Below are 12,276 nucleotides of genomic sequence, written 5' to 3' on the forward strand. Positions count from 1 at the left end.
AGGAAGGATATTAGCTTCCTACGCTTTCATGCTTAATATTTGTTTTGTGTATTTATAATACAATTCATATGGTGCGCTTTTTCTTCAATCACGGTAAATAAAAAGAATCTTGGCAGTATTTCAGCCAATTCTGCATATTTGAACACAACAAATTAACAAGTCATCACTTTTTCCCTGTGGCACATTGACAATTTTAAAGTGTGATACCTTTTTGTAGCCTTATAATACCAATATAACTTTATATTAATGAAATGTACAAAGCTGTGTGCCGTGTGGTGCGATTTCATGATTTTAACGCATTACACCTATGCGGTTCAGAAATCACTTTCGTCTCAAAGGGTGAACATAGGTGTAGAACAACAACTGGATTTGTAGTCTACAGTGCAAGGTCAACAAGATACTCATCGTGCTTGCTCAACACAGCTCACACATGGGCTGGCTGAGACAGGCCTTATTAACCCCATGGACATAGTGGGGCCGCCGGCAGGCGTATATCCAGCGAAGGCGAACGAGAGGTGAAGGAGAGAGTGTGTTGTGCCACTGATTAATTGCTGACAAAAAGGACACCTCGTGACCTGGGAAGCGTTGCTGGGGGGCGATGGCTGGTGGATCATTCTCTGTTTGGCTTCTCTGGAGATTGAAATGTTCTGGAGACACGATAACCTGAGAAAGCGTGATTGCTGAAAGACAAGTGAAACTGTTCATTCTGTCGGGCACGATGTGGACGTTTCTCTTCACTGGATCCATCACAAATGAAAAGTAGTCTGAAACCATTACAGGTCTCGGAGGCCGATGTCTCTATTCACTGCACTCTCCTCCCCCAATTGTGCTGATTGGACAACAAAGGAGCGTTCCTGAGAACTGCTTCTCAGAATGTTTAACAGGGAACAGGGAGTGACATTGTCCATCAGGGGGTACCATCTCTTTCAAAATAGAATAGAAATCTTGCCGACACGAAGACGTCAAGATGGAGTTTTCCACCTCGCGTGTGAACCCGTAGTCTGTGAATGAACGGCCGAGCTAGTTCCTCCTCGAGCATGAGGAAACGTGTCGTGTTAGCAACTGTAAACAACTGTGCCTATGACTTTTAGAGTAGACTTTGTATCGGGCTTGGCGATGGAAAGAGTTCTAAAGACACTGAACGTTTTCCAAGAATGTCTGGATTTCTCCAGCTATGTGTAATCACACAGGAATGCCCTGGGACATTTCTGCTTTTCCTATTCCACAGCCCCGTATTTTCCCACGGTTTCTCTGGGACCCGAAAAAACTATTTCCCTTTTCAGTTCCCAAAGACACATGAATATACTACAAAGGTTAATTTATCAGTGGAGAAGACAATACCATGGAAGAGTCCCCAGCGCACGGAACGGATGCCTTAAGTCTAACCTTGGAGAAAGGAGCACAAAAACAAGGAATTCTAGGAGAATTTTTTTATTTCCTGGTTTGAAACTGGTGTGAATCACATGAGTGGAATTCTTGAAACGCTATCCTTGAGGATACAGGAAATGAGATGAGGTTACTTGTGATTTGGGCAAAGTAGTTTGAGCAGCTTACTTGAATTCCCAGGTATTCTATTGAACAGAGAGATAGTCCTTTAATATTAAATTGTTTAATAAGACCAACCGTGTTACCTTGCTGCAGCAAACTTGAACAGAGTTAACAGACCTGCTTCAGACACACTTACAGATCAGTCAGGAAAATGTCTGAACCACAGACACATGTGTTAACACTTGGGACCACATCTTGAAGGGGCACAGTCCAGAACACAGAGGTCGTCGGCATGTGTCGACAGTGTTTCAGTTCACCAGAACCTTATTTGATTCCTTTTTTTTGTTTGCTTGCTTGAAGCCAATCCTTCATCAAGAATGTAGATAAAGATCTGAGAAGATCTGCTTAATCACGATTAGCTGTGCTGTTTTTTAAAACAACTTTTCACTTCCAGCCGTTGTATCTTTACAACCTTGTATCTTGTCAGGTGAAATCTCACCAGGGGCACTTGTGAAACATTAGCTCTTCACCTCTAATCAAGTTTGAGTTGGCGTGAGTCTCCAAGCTGAAACGTTTGTTTGTGTTCGTTTTGCTGAAACCCATATGCCCTCGTCTCCTGACATCTGCCTCTCCCACTCAGACCCTCCCTGCTCCTCTTTGTTCACTTGAGCTCGCAGGAAAAAGGAGAGCGTACATTTCGAGAGCGGTGATGTCACCGTGGTGATCATTACTGGGTGCTGTGGTGGCCTATTTCTGACCAGGCATCACAGAGGGGCCGTCTAGAACGCTTCAGCTCTGCCTGTGGAAGCAGCGACCTGCCACTTTGAATTAAAACAGGCCCAATTTGCACAAGCACTAAGACAGGCTGACACAAAAGACTGTGTAACACTGCTTTAGAAACAATGACAAAAACTCACAGTTGAGGGAGACTTGTGGATCCACCAGCCGTAAATTATGTGTCATTTTACATCAAGAAGGGGAGCTGTCAAAAAGGCAGAAAAACGACCATCGAGGAGAGCACTGAATTCTAACTGCACAGATGTATTGTACTAAAGATGTCTTAAACGGAGGTGCTGTACTGTTTGAATAATTGAAATAGATGTCATAGCTGCGCGGTATTTATTCTACAAGAGTTTGGCCCCCACACACCGGAACCACTTTACATAACAAAAGACAGTCTTTGTCCTAAAGAATGCCCTAAGCCAATCTTAATGTTATCAACTTGTGTCAATGTCTTCCTGTGTGCTTGGCGGCATAGTGGTGATTACCTGAAGGAAAAAAATGCTTCAGGCAAACACTTTTCTTGAAAAAAAACAAAAGTTTAAAACCATATGAACCGACCATCAAATTAAATTAACCTAACATATGTTGGCGGGCACTGAAAGTGAAAGCCAATCTTGGAAGAATGTTTCTGTAGTTTAAAGACCCCCCTAACCATCCGGTGACATATTACTATGTGTTTTATCTGCCAAGATCCAGAACTCTAGTTGTCCTCATAGATTTAGTTTCACTATCCCTCTCAGAGTATTCAATCCATACTCAGCCAGCTCTCTCTCCATTTCAATCTTGCTAATGTTGCCTCAATGGACAAGTTCCTCTTCCCTCAGTGAGAACAATGCACATGCGAGCATTGGCCAACAATTATTATCCCCCAGTTGTCTTCTCAACATGCTAAGTGTATGTCATATGGACAATGGCCTGTGATTTGCATCGGTTAGTATAGACATAGTCTTCTACACACATCTGTCTTTTCTTGGCCAGTCTGTCAGGAACAAGTTTGACAAATGGAGGATCTTCTGCCATGCTGTCTACCTTTGATCGGGGTAAAGATGTGTTTGTCTGTTTTGTCTTCTTGGGCGCTTGTCTCAGTGGAGGTCATGGTGACGAGCTGTGATCTCATCCTCTGAGGAGATGTTTCACTCTCGGCTCAGGGTCTGGCTTCTATACTTTCCCGGCTTGCCAATTTAATGACTCTGCTTTCCCAGAAAAAGAAGTGCGACAATATGTTTTCTTGCTCCTCTCCCTCTCTCTTTCTCCCTCTTTCTTGCACTCAAACACACACACACACACACACAAACACTAGCATTATCTATCTCCTAGTTCTCTTTCCCCCTCTCTTGCACTATCTTTCTGCCTGTGTCTTTGAGTGTCTCATCAGTGAATCATTCACTACAACTCTGCTACCATGATTACATGATTTCTCCTTTCTGGCTATTACATCATGCAACAAACAGCTTAACTTCTCTATCCATCTTGCCCTGCATTAACACTCACAAGTGGAAAAATAGTATACTTAAATATAATTTAAATGTTTTAAATGAGAGCTTAATATATCTTCATTTGTCATTTTCTACACAAATGAAAGTCCACTTAGAATGTACTGCTTTTGTAAATTCACATGCTTACACTTTGTAAGGATTCTTAAATGATGATTATTTGTTCTCTTGGGCTTACCCTTCACAGGAAGAAACTACAATAATAATTCCTTCCATGAGGCAGCAGATAACTACTGTATTACTCTGACCACTGCATGTTTGCATCATGACCAAACTCACTCTATATATTCTCCACAGGCATTGTGACGGACGACTAAAAAGTGCTTGCTGGGTCCAAAAACACTTAAGGTACAAAGGCATCTCTCCTCTAACATCCTCTGACCCGCCTCCTGTAGATGGCCTTGTGCTGAGGTCAAAGGTCAATACATTCTTCACTGTCACAATGAATTCCCATGAGCCACTTAGGCTGGCTCCACTTCTGTGGGCCATTCAGGAACAGGGGAGGGGAACACTGGCGGCCATATTTATTACACATTTCTTTCAGCCAGGGATGGACGACAGTGATCAATAGCTAAGTTCATCTTGCCTTAATTGCAGAGTGTCAAGGCATCTAAATGTATTGGTTATAGTAATGTAGCACTCATAGTGTATAATTGTAGGCAATTGGTCCCTGGTGTTAGAATTGCAGGCAGTGCAATTAATTGACTTTGTGAATTGTTGCTTAGAGTATCCGTCCTATCTTATCCAGTGTAATTTTGTAGAGATGACATAAGACATGCCTCAGATGAAGATTTGTACATAATAGCTTAATGTAATAATTTCACAAAGATAATCACAGAATGACCAAATATAACGTCAGAGGAATAGTCTTTATCTTAATCCTAATTGAAGAATTTGCTGTTCAGTTGGTACTTTATAGGGCATTACAAGAGCGGATTTTAATTCAATTATATTAAGAGACAACCTAAGGCCAGTTTTCTTTTTCTGTGAGAAGCCTATTTTAGTCTGTAACTGAAATGTGAGCTCAAATGAAAGGTCTCAGAGATGCTGGAAGGTCGACGTGTTGTTACTGCTTGTGTGGGGATAGATGAATCTGTTTTCCCTGAATGTGTCAAAAAATCAATAAATGCAAGCACGGCTCCCTGTACTGATGGCTGCCCTTGTCTTGCCGTGGACTAATAGAAAATAATAATTAAATCCAAATCACCACATTAATTTGTTTTCCATCAGTCTCGGGGGATATCTTCTTTTTACCAGTTCTTAGGGTCTCATTATACTTTCTAATCAAGACTCTTAAAAAATCCTTTTTAGATGGACTGTGTTTCCCCCCTCCTGTGTTCCCTGTGGCGGGCGTGTTGGTGTTGCAGTCATTGTGGAGGCACTTATTATGTTACAAATGACCAAGGTACGGCCGCCACTCTCGCTGTGCATGCAAAGAGGGTCTGGCTGCAAGTGCCTTCTTCATTTAATGACACTGCTAAGAGCACACACACACCACACACACACACCCCCCCCACACACACACACACACCCCACACACACAACCAGCATCCCCCTGTCACACACACAACCCCCCTCACACACACACCAGCACCTCCCCCCCACCTCAACCCACCCCCGCTTTTTTTTAACTCGCCCCCATGCGCTCTCTTTAATGAAGATTCTCCAACACAATTAAAAATCCCTGCGCCTCACTGTTACTGGATGACAAACACAGCTTCAGTCATCCCTCCTGTTACTGGATGACAAACACAACCACAGTCATCCCTCCTGTTACTGGATGACAAACACAGACACAGTTTTCTCTCCTGGCTCATCTCTGGTCCTGCTGGGGGAGGGTGAAGACACTGGCTCTGCTCTCAGCCACATCATAAAAAGAGGAAGAGAGAGGACAGGAAGAGAGAGGACAGGAAGAGAGGACAGGAGGAGAGAGGGACAGGAAGAGAGAGGACTGAGGGAGAGAGGACAGGAAGAGAGGACAGGAAGAGAGAGGACAGGAAGAGAGAGGACTGAGGGAGAGAGAGGACTGAGGGAGAGAGGACAGGAAGAGAGAGGACAGGAAGAGAGAGGACAGGAAGAGAGAGGACAGGAAGAGAGAGGACAGGAAGAGAGGACAGGAGGAGAGAGGGACAGGAATGGAGAGGACTGAGGGAGAGAGGACAGGAACAGAGGACAGGAAGAGAGAGGACAGGAAGAGAGAGGGACAGGAAGAGAGGACTGGAAGAGAGAGGACAGGAAGAGAGAGGACAGGAAGAGAGAGGGACAGGAAGAGAGGACTGGAAGAGAGAGGACAGGAAGAGAGAGGACAGGAAGAGAGAGGGACAGGAAGAGAGGACTGGAAGAGAGAGGACAGGAAGAGAGAGGACAGGAAGAGAGAGGGACAGGAAGAGAGGACTGGAAGAGAGAGGACAGGAAGAGAGAGGACAGGAAGAGAGAGGACAGGAAGAGAGAGGGCAGGAGGAGAGAGGGCAGAAGGAGGGAGGGACAGGAAGAGAGAGGACAGGAACCTGTTGGGTAATGGAAGGGGGGGATGAAGAAAAATCAATGTCCAAAGAACATGGAGAACAAGCTTGTATAAAATGCCTTTTTACGCACCAGACAGCTGAACAAGGACTGGTGTCTGAAAAACACTGGGAAAGCTATGTTTCTATGACTTAAGAAATATATATATACGTTTGCAGCCTTGAGAGATAATATGTATGCATAATTTAAATATATCGGTTACTTAAAGGCCTAGTGTTGTTCAGAGATAATGCACCCATCAACCAACATGATTTGTCCTTTTAATTTGTAATCACATTTTTATTAAATGCCTACAGTGAAATAAATAACATAACAAAACAAGAAAACATACAGTACAGTATATACATAAATAACCTTCTTTATGAGGCACTTGTATGGATTTACCAGTGAGTAATATTGGTTTATTACTCAATCATCGGTGGTCTGTCAGGCTGTGACTATAAGTTCATAAGTCCTGTAATAACCCTTCATGAAGCATACAGAATAAAACTATGATTAGTCAACTGTCCAGACAGCAGTTAGCAGGGCAGTCCTACACTCAGCAAGCTCATCTTTGGACTGGTTATCTTTTCAAGGGTGGGGCGGGCAAACAGTTGTCCAGTCCATGTTCAACCCCCTCTCTGTCTCTCTCTCTCACACACACCACACATACACACCACACACACACACATACACACATACACCACACACACACCCACACACACCACATACACACACACCCTGCCCCCTTGTTGTTTTCCAGTTGAATGACAATAATCTGCAGCCATGTCTAGAGCCCAGTCTGGGTCATGGATCCTGTGTTCAGCCTGTTGCTGATTGTGTTTCCAGAGAAGGAGGTAGAATACAAGATAGAATTAGACACAGATGGCGACTTAGCCAGGCAGTGTATTGATCTCTAGCTTAGAGAGAGATCTGTCTCTACTATCCTGATTATTTATGCTGTATTCTTTTTTTTCTTTTCTGTTTTTTAGGAGGGGGGAGGCTAATGCATTGTAATAGAAACCCAAGGGCTTTTGGTTCTTGCTGTAAGTGCCTTCATTTCAATGATATGGATGGGTTGAGGACCCTTTGATCACAATACTCTCTGGGGGCACACAAACATATAGAGAGATTACAGTTTTGCTTGTTCTATCACAACTCTAATGAAATTCTGCAGGAGTTGCACATGTGTCAAAATATTTGAAGATGATAAACTTTTATAACTCACACTCAACATTTTAGTTGTTTGTTTTAACATGTAAAAGGAAGTATTTTTAAGGAACCACAATCCAGAAAGCTTGGCAGTCCCAAAAAAAAGAAAAATCAGAAAAAGATTAATTAATTACATGCAGAAAACATGTATACATTTATTCATCCTTATCTGGGATTTGGGATCTAAATAATAACCTAAACCAACAAGAGACACTAAAATAATGAGTTTATTTAAGAAACATATCTAAATCGAATCATTCTAATTTTAGAACAACAGGTTTCTGGGACAAGAACATGTCCGTTAGAGTTATTACTAAATATAGATATATTAGGGCAACTATCTCCCCAAATACAGTATAGTTAAAAGAGGATGATTCTGTTTGTTTTGGTTTTACTCACGCTACATGACTTCTACTGAGTTATACTCACTGTATACATATTGACTCAAGTCTAATTTAAACTATTTGGCATTTTTCCATGTGCTGTAATATCATATATTAGGCACAGATTTAAGTTTTCTTTGTGGCAGCTTGTAGGCTGACGTCACTTAGGTTCCTTGAAGTGGAGCTGAATAAACCTTGAGAAGAGTCCGCTTCAATCTGCTCTTAGTAACTAACACACACACTCACTCACACCGCGACTCAATTACTGCCCAATTCCCTTCTTTATCATCTCTTACCGACCTCTACCAAAACGAAATCGCTAAGGAAAAGAGACCAGAAGGCTCTCCGAAGTATTACTTGAACTAAAATCCAGTTGGAAATAAGTAGAAGTGTCGAAAGTAAAGGTAGGTGTCTGTTTATTTCGAGGTCGGGTAAAGACGTTCTGTTATATCATAGAACAAGCGATGTGTGTGTAGCTGGCTTGATTTCTTTCGAGTGCGATCTGTAGTTTCGTTGCCTTCTGCGTGTGTCCCTCAATCGTCAATTGCAGATTGATAGAAAGTTATCACAGTTAGAGTGATAATCCAAGCAACCATGCTGTTTATATACTCTACGATTGTGGAATAATACAAAGTTTTGCTAGATTAAAAAGCGAAGTGCTTGTCGTTCTTCGGATCATGCCAGTGGTGACCTGATAGTCGGAACCGTCTTTGTGTCCTCTCTTGTGCTGTTAAATTGAACAGTTATGCCTCAAAATAAACAGTTGTATCAAGTTCAGATTGTTAACTTTGTGGTGAAATACTGCTGTTATAAAGCGCTGTTGTATCCGGTTATTAATTTTTGACCGGAATCGTAAAGACACAATATTGTGGGAGTCAATGAAGGTGGGAAACACACAGCTACCTTTGGTCTACTTAGCTGTCCGTTTACAGACAGGGCAAAATCCAGCCAGCTAATAGTTCCTCAATGCGAAAATAAAATAATTAGTAAGGACAAATACACTCTTCTTCCTTTTCAACAGATTGTGTATGGAATTGGTCAAACACTTTTGAGCGGTGGGGTATTTTCCGCCGAGTTCGAGGCTTCTTTACAACTGGTCCGCGCGACATCTTTGTTGCTTCCTCAAACGAGGAGCAGCTGCTGCTTGGTCGAGTTGTTGAAATTTATCCCTTTGTGTACATTACAATATCCTCCATTTTTCTGCCCTTCCAAACAACAAGCCTTTCGCCATCTTGGTTGATTTAAATTCCCCAAGCACCTTACTCTTGAAGGAAAACGCATCCCATGTTTTAGGCTACACAGGCTACAGAAAGTTTACCTCGGAAAGAAATGTTAGACTACTATCATGACGTCATATGAAGTTTAAGAAAAATGTAGCCAATGCACGATTGTCAATTGAAGCAATTTGTTGATGTCAATTCCGAGGGGAGGGAAATGGTCTCAATGTAGCAGTTAATGGAATAATTTTGTCAAATACATATATACATTGTTCGGGCACAGTAAATATATCCCTGAAGTGACGTAGACTATATAATTTTGTTTTTATAACTGTAGGCTATATGACAGATGTAAATGGAATGCAAACTTCCTTTTGATTTATATTTTTACAAACTTTTCACTAGCTATCGGCGAATTGTCTTATTTATTTTCAGAATATGCCTTTGAATATGACAATGTTTTTTTTTAACAATTTATTATTGTGTCTTAACTATTGGATCTAACTAAGAGACATAGCATTGACTATATACGACATGAATATGATATATTATCATGGTTTACACCATCCTAATGTAATTAACACGAATAATAGCTGGATTAATACAGATTGATAATCTACCGTAGGATTGCTCATACAAATCTTGTTTCATTTTTATCAAACTGTGCAGTAGAAGTAAACAGTTTCATATGTGCATTTTCTGCCAGTTGTTGGCGTTTATGTTAAACATAGTCTCACTGTAACAGACTCGGCTTTTCCTTGAGGTGCGGACTGCCTGTCATGCCATACGTGTTAAATAACATGATCACATAGGATTACATTTCCAGGGTGTGGAGTTTACCAGTGTGGTCTTATTCTCCCAAAGCTCATTTCTTATAACAAAGTACGATACATCAGATCTGCCTTAAAGTCCAGATACCTTTTGCACCACATTTGTATTGATAACCAGTAGCCCTGTTAAAGTAGGTGTATGTCATCATAAGCATACGTTCCTCATATGTCAGAGTTGAGATTAGATAAGCCTGACTAAAGAAATGAAATCCCTCTACTGAGTTTCTGTCGGTTTGAATGAAGATTCTGCTCCAAAGCACCCAACTGGAGCCACTCAGGCCAATCTAGAATGTGATCCTGGCTGCTTTGTTTAGAGAAAACATTTGGGAGTGCTTGAGATAGAACATTCTAATCATTTCACCTCCCACCTCTTTGTTTGTCTATGTATTGCTGCAAAGCAGGAGTGTTCAGGAGCAGATGTTTAGCTGAACATGCAGTGGAGCCCCTGGCCTTCAGGGACCCACCACACATCCTCTCCCTGCTGATGCCTCCACATGACAGCTGCTTGATTTCATGGAGCCGCTAAGAAGCCATTAGTGCTATCAGTGGATTGAAACGGAACAGTCTCTCCCAGTTTTCCACAAATGTCTATTGTTAGTTTCCTCCTTCCTGCCTCTGTGTGTGCGTGCGTGTGTGCTCTGCAGCTGAACACACAACCGGAGAGACTAGAGAGAAGCTCTAATATACTTGTGTGTTGTGTTTCCCCTTAATGCACGTAGGAGAGAAAGAGAGAGAGGGACAGAGACAGGGTGAGATAGAGAAAGTGGGAGAGAGAGAGATATGGAGAGGGGGGGAGAGAGAGAGAGAGATAGAGAGAGAGATAGAGAGAGGGGGAGAGAGAGAGAGGGAGATAGAGAGAGGGGGGGAGAGAGAGAGAGAGAACAAATCTGTCAGGGCTTGTTTGTGATGTTGGTTTGAAGGCACATTGTGCTACCTCAAGCACTCTCAAATCAGAGATGTCTCCCTGTGCCTGGCCAGGAGGAAAAGGAAAAAAAACACCATGGGTTAGACTTTGTTTTTGTTCCTCCCCTCTCTCTCTCTCTCTCTTTCTCTCTTTCTCTCTTTCTCTCTCTGTCTTGCTCTCTTGCTCTCTCTCTTGCCCTCTCTCTTTCGCTCTCTTTCTCGTTCTCTTTCTTTTATTCTTTTTTAGATGTCTGTTTTACTTCTCCCTAGGAGATAACAAAAAAGAAAAAAAAGATCTGACTTCCGCTTGACTCGAACATTCAGGAATTAAGGATAGACATAGTTAAGCCCTATTTGCATGTCTACAAATGTCGCACCAAATGCTAACTATTGACTAAGCTGATTAGTTGAAGCTAGGTTCAGGAGCCTGGTGTCTGGGGGTTGCTGAAACGAACGAAACTTGGACAGGTTTGGAGCGTACGATTCACCGGGCCCCTGCTTAATCTTTCACTGTTAAAATGGTGTCGAGGAGATCGAGGAGAGAAGGGGGACTGACTGGTGTTTTTTTGGTGTTATTGTTGTCTCTCTGATATGATCCAGTCTACGGTAAAATAACTGCCGTCACGCGAACAGTTTATCTGTACCGTATAATCACAGATGAGAGTCAGAGACCCTTTTTATTTGCTTCTATAGCGAGTATGAGATTAATGAGATAGGCATACTATTGTTGTTGTTGTACATGAGAGAAAGACGTATTTATTACTCTTAAGTCGACCTGAGCGATATTGACTTTCTCGCTCAATGTTGTGTCTCTGAACAGGGAGTACACTGTAATGGTTAATAATGACTAGTTAGACACAAGGAAATCTCAGCTCTATGAAAGGGCAGGAATACAGCTGTCAATGGTAGATGGGAAGTACTGTGTTTTGTGTTCCCACTGAGTGAGTCAACCAACTGCCATACTTGAGCTGTATTATTTTTGAATCATCACAATGGGTGCCTCACATGCACACAAAAACAGTCTCCCTCCCTCCCTCCCTCTCTCTCTCTCTCTCTCTCTCTCTCTCTCTCTCTCTCTCTCTCTCTCTCTCTCTCTCTCTCTCTCTCTTCTGTCTCTCATGCATACACACACACACACACTCACCCTTACCAATTGCATTCAAGGACTGAGAACAGAGGTTCTGCAACTATGCATGATAGGTGTTTTCAAAGCTTCAACAAGACCTGACCCCGGCCTCTGGCCTGCCTCGCAATACTGCTCCTGGTGGCCAAGCTCTGCAGACAAAACTGCTTTATTACTGTCACCAGCATACACAGGAACTGCCAACTGTGTCTTGAAGGTTAATGTCCTTGGCTGTTCAGTTTGTCCTAAGATGATCTACTTCACCTTGCTTTACTGGGCTATTTTAGTCACACTGTACTTTAGGTTGACCTGATAATCGCGAGGCGGATAGTGGCTTACCTT

General features: G+C 42.3%; 1 long non-coding RNA gene across 1 annotated transcript; it reads left to right on the top strand.

Moving 5' to 3' along the window:
* Window positions 1-441: 441 nt before the first annotated feature.
* On the top strand, window positions 442-5,205 carry LOC124474728. Its single transcript, XR_006956853.1, has 3 exons — window positions 442-3,311; window positions 4,062-4,112; window positions 5,076-5,205. It is a non-coding gene; the product is annotated as an uncharacterized LOC124474728 (long non-coding RNA).
* The last annotated feature ends 7,071 nt before the right edge of the window (window positions 5,206-12,276 follow it).

Source organism: Hypomesus transpacificus, chromosome 12 (genome assembly GCF_021917145.1).
Source record: "Hypomesus transpacificus isolate Combined female chromosome 12, fHypTra1, whole genome shotgun sequence".
Classification (NCBI taxonomy): domain Eukaryota; kingdom Metazoa; phylum Chordata; class Actinopteri; order Osmeriformes; family Osmeridae; genus Hypomesus; species Hypomesus transpacificus.